Below are 8,225 nucleotides of genomic sequence, written 5' to 3' on the forward strand. Positions count from 1 at the left end.
AAAAAAAAAAAAAAAAAAAGATGAAGATCATATATAGGATAATTAATAGTTTAAAAACATTTAGAACGTTTAAAAGTAAGAAGAAGATATTTTTTTGTGTGGTGTGGAAACCACTTTTTACGTAGGTGTGAAACCATAATATTTTTCCCGTAGGAGGGACCCCTACCTCTTGATATGATAATAAACTAACAATGCAAATAAATATTGAAAAAACTTTAAAGTTGTAGAAAGTCAAAAGAATTTGATTTCTTCGTATATTACTACATTCTCCTCAAAATGAAATAAAGATATGTTTTTCTGTTTCTATATGATCAGTTTTTTTTTAAATAAATGTAAAATTTTATTCATACAATTTTTTTTTTTACAACAAGCGCTTCAGTTTTAAAATTACATGTTTTTGATTTCTAACATACGGCCTTAAACCACAATAATTTTTTTTATTAACGATCCTACAATTTTTTTTTAATGAAATAACCATAAAAATCCAAGAAGTAATATATACTTCAAATAACATATTTAATTATATCTTTGAAACGTAATTTAAAAATACCACAATTAGTCATATTATATTAAGGTTAAAAAGTTCTAGATTTGTAAGATTTATTTTCACGTATTCAAAACATAATACATATTATTCTGAAATTTAGTTGATTATTTTCTATCTCGAGTCTACGATATACTATCGCCGATATTACACATTATCATTTATAAGCAGTATACGCCCTAGTTTTTCTACAGCCATATTAATCTAATTAAAATTCGTAAGTCCACAGCCATGTTAAGATATTTCAAAAAGAGATTCAATTGATCGTGTTCTTTTAATTGGAAAAGCCTTTTTTATTGAGCAATCCCCTAAAACTAAAATCAAAACTATATTCCTCCTTTCTCACTCCTCTCTTGAGAGATCCTCCTTCTCTCTCCTTTCTATTGTTTTTTATAGCAAAATTGTGAATTTTTCAATTCTTGATTTATGTTCGTATTTGAATTTCTGAATAGTAATACTAGTATAACTAGGTAAAACTAGTGTGATTTTGAAATATTAGTAGAACTAGATAAAACTAGTAAAATTTTATATATAAAACTAATATAACTCGGTAAAACTAGTCGTTAAATTATGGAATTAGGATCCTATAGTAGTGTTGAGATGAAATGGATTTAACAACATTCGCAGTGAAAAACTCAATGGTATGTGGAAACAACGGCCGCGATGAACAACTCAACGACGAGCGATCTCTTTAACCAATCCCGGAAGAAAAACCGGCGGCGAAAGACTCAGCGATAGAAACTCCAGAATGATATGAACCTCCCAAGGAATCGGCACCTTCGAGTTGGTAGATAGATACACCTTGACTCTAAAGACGATGAAGCCTCCAGAATAAGGATGATGGAATGAATGGTCGCACAAGAGTTTCAGAAAGACTCTTGATATACCGGTTTGATCTTTCAGCCTCACACCAAAAAGATCGGATCTCTCAGCCTCGCACCAAGGAGATCGAGTTTTGACTATTGGAATCGCACCAAGTAATCGGTTTTGATTGTTGGAATCACACCAAGCAATCAGTTTTGTTCATAAAGAACAGAAGAGATCACTCTCAAAGAAAAAAAAAGGTTTTATAAAAAGTTGGTTTGTTGATTATTTCTTTACTCTTACATGAGTTTATATAGGATAAAAAAACTTGGTAACAAAGCCAAATATTATTCTTGGAACTAAAAACAATAAAGATAGATGGTTGAATGAAGATTCGACTCTTGAATTTTGTCTTCCCAAGGTGTCCTTCCCAAGGTGAGTTGAACTTTAATTTTCGTCACTTCTCTTTGACCACAAAATAGAGTGATTATTTTGGGCTTTCCTGGACTTGAATAAGACTCAAACTGAGCTGAAATTGATAGACATCATCCCCATATAATTTTTCATGCTCTCTTTGGCCATAAGCTCTTGTATTAGCCCATTAAGTGTCTCCTTGATCTTCTCTTTGTTTTGACTCCTTGGTCCAGTTTGCTGATGAGAAACAACATAGGCTGTATCATTTCTTCACCTTGGGCTTAGTAGAAATCACTCCTGGGTGCCATACATAATTCTGGAAGGTCCTAAACCAATTGGACCTAAAACTCTTCAAGTGTAGAACTAGATTGACCTCCTTTGGCAAATGGGGCATAACCTTGTGGTTTGTTGGCCAAATATTGTGTTCCTGGGTTTGTTGGAAACACAAGAGATCCATTGACATCCTACAACTGATTTCGTGTCGAAATTGTGGCTGAGTTGGTCTGTGTAACATAATCTTTGACTCGGACGCGAAACTGGGACTAGGACAGATCCACTGACTTGAAATATCCATATCTTTCAAGTATGAACTGCTTTTGATGTGATTCCAATTCTCAGTGATTCCATGATGAATCAAGATTCCATAACAGATTGGTTCATACCTTGAATACGTCTGGATTGATCGGAATCCTCCTTTGATTGCTCGTAGGTCGATGTCGCCTAGCCATGCGTTCACCTGATTTGTAAAATGAATATCTCCTTCATCCGAACTCTGATTAGACTGATTCCACTCTGAGATATGCTCTAGATGAGGTAAGAATGTATACCAAATAGTAGTTTGGCTGGAAAAGTTGATCTTTGACTTCGTTAGTGTTGAAAAAGACTCAAGGGTCGTCTTGGATGGTCTCATGATCATATCATAGAACGACTCAATGGTAAGTAGAAACAATGTCGGCAATGAACGACTCAACTAAGACGATTAACAACTCATCGACGACGATGAAAAGCACTTGAGAATTTGAATCCTCCGCTCACTAGTGCTGAGAGGAAATGGTTTGTGACTTTTGGGTTTATGTTTGTATTTGAAATTAGATTCGGTAAATCAGATAATTTAAATCATTGATTAGTGTAGAGATGAAATGATTTCAACAGCATTCGCGGTGAACTAATCAACGACGAGCCAACAACTCAAATGGTATGTAGAAACAACGGTGGCGATGAACAACTCAACAATGGCGTGAAAAAACTCTAAAATACAGTGGCGATGAACAACTCAATGTAAGTAGAAACAACTGCGGTGATGAACAGCACTTGAGAAATGGCGACGATGAACGATCTCTGAAACCACCTCAATAAGAAGAAAGAGAAGGAAATAATGTTACGGTAAGTTCAAACTCGGGAACCAAGTCGGGAAAAAGTACAAGCCAACCGTAAGTGACTCCATAAACGATAAGTAGTTGAATTTGATTGAACAAGTAAAACTAGATAAAATTCATTTATTTTGGTTACAAAGAGAATCATGATTTGTTTGTTCTGGATTTCATTCAGAATTGAATTTCTGGGTTTTAAGTAATAATGGTAAAACTAGATGAAACTAGTTGGATTTTATTTGTAATTAACTGTTTGTTGTAGAGAAAAAAAAACCTGCGCATCTGAAAAAAAAAAGTAAAAAAAAAAATCTAATCGTATTGCCACGTGTGTGTTCACACTTAGTGTTTACATATAGTTATACTAAGTATAATAGTTTTACCAAAATTGCAAATAGTTGTACTTTGGGGGTTTTTTCATTTAATTAGTTTTACCCACTCTTAAAATTATATTTTTCAGTTTCACCGTTGATTGAAGTCTATTAACATATGAGTTTTTTATGCAATCATATGTTTAAAACCTACAATTCTATAACTTTGTCATCCTAATTTGGTTATTATTTACAAAGTAACCTTAAAATATAAGGAACAACTTGTTTAGGTACTTTCATAACAACCCAAAATTTATATTTAAAAAAAAAATAATTGCTAGTAAACATTTAAACATTTAAACATTATTTTCTGACGTTTACTAGTACACACATTCTTAGGTTTTCTTTAAAAATCATTTTATGGATATTCAACTTTATTATAAGAGTTATACCAATTCTACCAGTTTTACTAGTTATATTAGTTTTACCTAGTTCTCCTATCGCAAGATCTTAGATTGGATGGTTTTGGGTGCTAATCTATTGTACGATTCAACTACTAAAATCTATTTGTTAGCAATTAAAAGTCCTAAACGACCCATAAACCATGACCAAATACCTAAAATAATGTGCATAATCAAATCTTCAATTTGCAAATCTAAAACCAAAGTTTGGAGGTAAAGAACTTGAAGTTTAGAGCAGGTGATATTGCGACGAGGTGAAGATGAGACAAAATAACAACAAGTTCTGTTTCGCCAGTGATGAATAGCTTGACGGTGGCGGAGAAATTTTGACGGCGACGGAGAATGCGCGAATNTTTTTTTTTTTTTTTTTTTTTTTTTTTTTTTTTTTTAAATTAAATCTAAAAATTAAAAAGGGAAAAATCGTCAGATCACATTTCATTAAACTTGTAAGGGGTATATAAATTCAGAAAGGAGATAAGGGATTTGTTTTACTCCAATAGGGAGTTTTGAGATGTTTTCTCCTTTTTTATTATCTAACTAGGATTTAACCCGCGGTATACCGCAGGACTATAATTTATAAAATTGAAATTTATATTGTATTTGTTTGTTATTTTGTTATTGTTTTATTAATTTTTAGTTTTTTCCAAGTTATCAATATTTATTTGATTTACTGAGACGATTTTAATTTATTATATATAACTTTATGTTTTTTAAATAAAATGATAAGGTTTTTTTATTTGTAATATAGATGTTAAAATATTATTTAGGTTTTGACTCATGGTACACTGCATAATTGTGTTTTTTTTATGTAGAACAATATAGCGATATGTCAGAAGTAAATTTTTTTTATGTAAATACATATATAAAAACCAAGCCAAAGAAGACCTCTTTTTTTTTGTATATAATTTTTTTTTTAATGTAAATATAGAGATCTATCTTGGGTTCTAAAGAAGACCAAGCCAAAGAAGGAAAAAAAAGAGGATTAACAACAAACGACAAACAAAAAAATACACGAAAACGAAAAGAAATTCACATAAACCTTCGTTTTGCAAATATCTATCCGTTTTGAAAAAAATACCCAAAAAAACTAAAGCATTGAGAATAATGATATAGATCACCAATTCACCGATGACCATATTTATAGTCAGTATATAAAAATTTGGTGAGTAGAACCCAAAATGTACTTCAAAAATGTATATATACTGAATTAAATGTATTTGGGAATACTGGTTTTCTAATAATTAGAAATTTGGGTTGTCATTTTTAGGAACTTTATTAATGTCAAAATAATTATGGGACTGGTAAATTTTTTGTTATGAAAAATCGATTATATCCTTTAAATTTGAGAGATTATATTATCTCTAAATATTTTATGGGAATAAAATTTTAATGGGTAGAGTAGTTTTTGGAAAAATCAAAATGTATAGATGTTGTCTAGATTTTATGCGAATAAATGTAACAAAATTAGTTCGATTTAAATGTTTTAGGAAATGAGTTTCTGTGCAATGTTATTTTTGGAAATTGTTTAGGGGTTAATGTTGTAAAAAAAAATTAAATAAGTAATACCTAAAGGGCATAACACAAAATGTACTTCAAAAATGTTAATATAGATGATGAAATGGTGCTGCAGGTATCACGCATTTACAGTTTGAAGACGACTGCTTATTCTTCTGTCGTGCAAATAACAAAAACAGCCAAGCTTTGAAAGATGTTTTTGACATTTACGAATACTACTCGGGCCAAAAGATTAACACCTCCAAATCAATGATCACTTTTGGTAGTCGTGTCTTTGCAAACACTCAAACTAGACTGAAGTCAATCTTAGATATCCCCAATCATGGTGGAGGTGGCAAATACCTAGGTCTCCCGGAAAAATTTGGCCGCAAAAAGAAAGAAATGTTTGAATATATAGTAAACAGAGTTCAACAACGCACTTCGGGATGGACAGCAAAAAAACTATCTCCTGCAGGTAAGGAAATCATGTTAAACTCAGTGGCTCTCTCTATGTCGGTCTACGCTATGAGTTGTTTCAAGTTGCCAGTAGGAATAACTGCAGAAATTGAATCTCTTCTAATGCAATTTTGGTGGGAAAAGAACTCAAATCAACGAAGTATTCCCTGGATTGCCTGGAAAAAATTACAAACACCAAAGAAGGAAGGGGGTTTGGGTTTCAGGGATTTAGCAAAATTTAATGATGCTCTCTTGGCCAAGGAGGCATGGCGTTTAATCCAATATCCTAACTCTCTCTTTGCACGAATTATGAAGCATCGATACTATAGGGACGAGTCCATTCTGGATGCGAAAGAAAGAAAGAATCAGTCATATGGTTGTTCTTCCATTCTAATTGGTCTGGAGCTACTAAAAAAGGGATCACGGTATATTGTAGGTGATGGTAAAACAATACGTCTAGGAGTAGATAACTTTCTTGACACTCATCCCCCGAGAACAGTTCAAACAAGATCACCACAACCAGATATGCTACTAGAGAATGTAATTTCCAATGATAGAGGGTTTAGATCATGGGACACATACCAATTATCATCTTTGGTCGATCAGACAGAGGAAGTTCTAATCAAAAACATTTATCTTTCTCAAGGAGAACATCCTGACAAACTTATTTGGAACTATACGCGTTCGGGAGAATATACAGTCAAAATCGGCTACTGGTTTATTACACACTATCCTTTCGATCCAGGAGTCATACCCAACATACCACATGGCTCGGTAGAACTAAAAAACAAAATTTGGAAACTCAAACTTCTTCCCAAAATAAAACACTTTCTCTGGCGCATTATTTCACAAGCTATACCAACAAAAACAAGACTGCGGACAAGGGGTATGAATATTGATCCGGTGTGTTCATGATGTCATCAAACAGAGGAAACTATCCACCATGCACTATTCTCATGTCCTTTCGCAAAATTGGCCTGGAGATTCTCAAACACCAATGCTCTAAACATCAATGATTTACCAGTATCTATAGAGGACATCATCAATCAACTTGTTTCCCACTCTTCACAGAATGTCAATATATTTGACTCTATTCTGCCGTTTCTTCTACTCTGGCGGATCTGGAAAGCAAGGAACAACCAGGTTTTTAATTACTACGGTGAGAGCCCATCAAAAACTGTGTTACTATCAAGGTCGGATACAAAGGAATGGATCACACACTTAAAACCTTCGGCGATAAGACAGACCACTGATGTAACAAACAACAATCGTTGGTCACCTCCACTGCAACCGTATCTTAAATGCAATTTCGATGCTAGTTATGATTTACATACTCATCAGGCAACAAGCGGCTGGATGTTTAAGAACCCTCAAGGGGAAGCAAAGGCATGGGGGGCAACAAGATTAAGTCATGCTGGATCACATTTAGAAGCTGAAACAAAAAGTCTTCTCATTGCTATGCAGCAAGCCTGGATTAAGGGATATCAATCAGTGATATTTGAAGGAGATTGTGAAGTCTTGATCAAATTGGTTAACAGACAAACCCTGAACGTTTCTCTATTAAATCTCCTCAATGACATAAGAACTTGGTCTTCTAAATTCCATCAAATTTCCTTTGAATTCACTAGGAGAGAAAGTAATAAAGTGGCACATGTCTTAGCTAAATTTGGCTGTACTGATAAACAATATTACTCTGATTCTGTTTTTGTGCCAAATTGGCTGTTTCAAACTCTCTGTAATGATTTTCCTTAATCAATATATATCATTTGTGAAAAAAAAAAAGATGAAAAACTAAATTAACAAAAGGAAGCAGATACGAACAAAAGAATCATTCATAATACTTCTTTCGGTACTTTTTTATCACATACAATTACACACGTGTAGAATCTATTCATTTTTGCTTTCACCATTATTTTCTTTTTCTATATTTATCCATTAATGTATCTATTTTATTCTTTTTAGCATTATATCTACATATATACTTATTCCATTAAATTACTTGTTGTTTAAATTTTTTTTTCACACAAATTAATAAAAGAACTAAATTTTTTATTAAACTCTTTTTAAATATATATTTTAAAATTTTTATTAGTTAATATATTAAATTAATTGAGATAAAATTTATATTTTTATCATATTTTATTATATGTATGCATTAAAAATCTAAGACAACAACTATTATAAAACAAAATTTTTACTCAATAACGACAACTAAACAAAACAGGAGGGAGTATTTGTCAATATTATAGAGTAGTACTATAGAGTACTTTTAGAGTAGCACATTTATCTTTTTTGTTCCTTACCCAAAAAAAAAATGTTTTTGTTACTTAAAAAACTAGGTCTGCTTCTACTTCTTTTTTTTTTTTTTTTTTTT

The sequence above is a fragment of the Camelina sativa genome, chromosome 4, assembly GCF_000633955.1.
Source record: "Camelina sativa cultivar DH55 chromosome 4, Cs, whole genome shotgun sequence".
In the NCBI taxonomy this organism is placed as follows: Eukaryota; Viridiplantae; Streptophyta; class Magnoliopsida; order Brassicales; family Brassicaceae; genus Camelina; species Camelina sativa.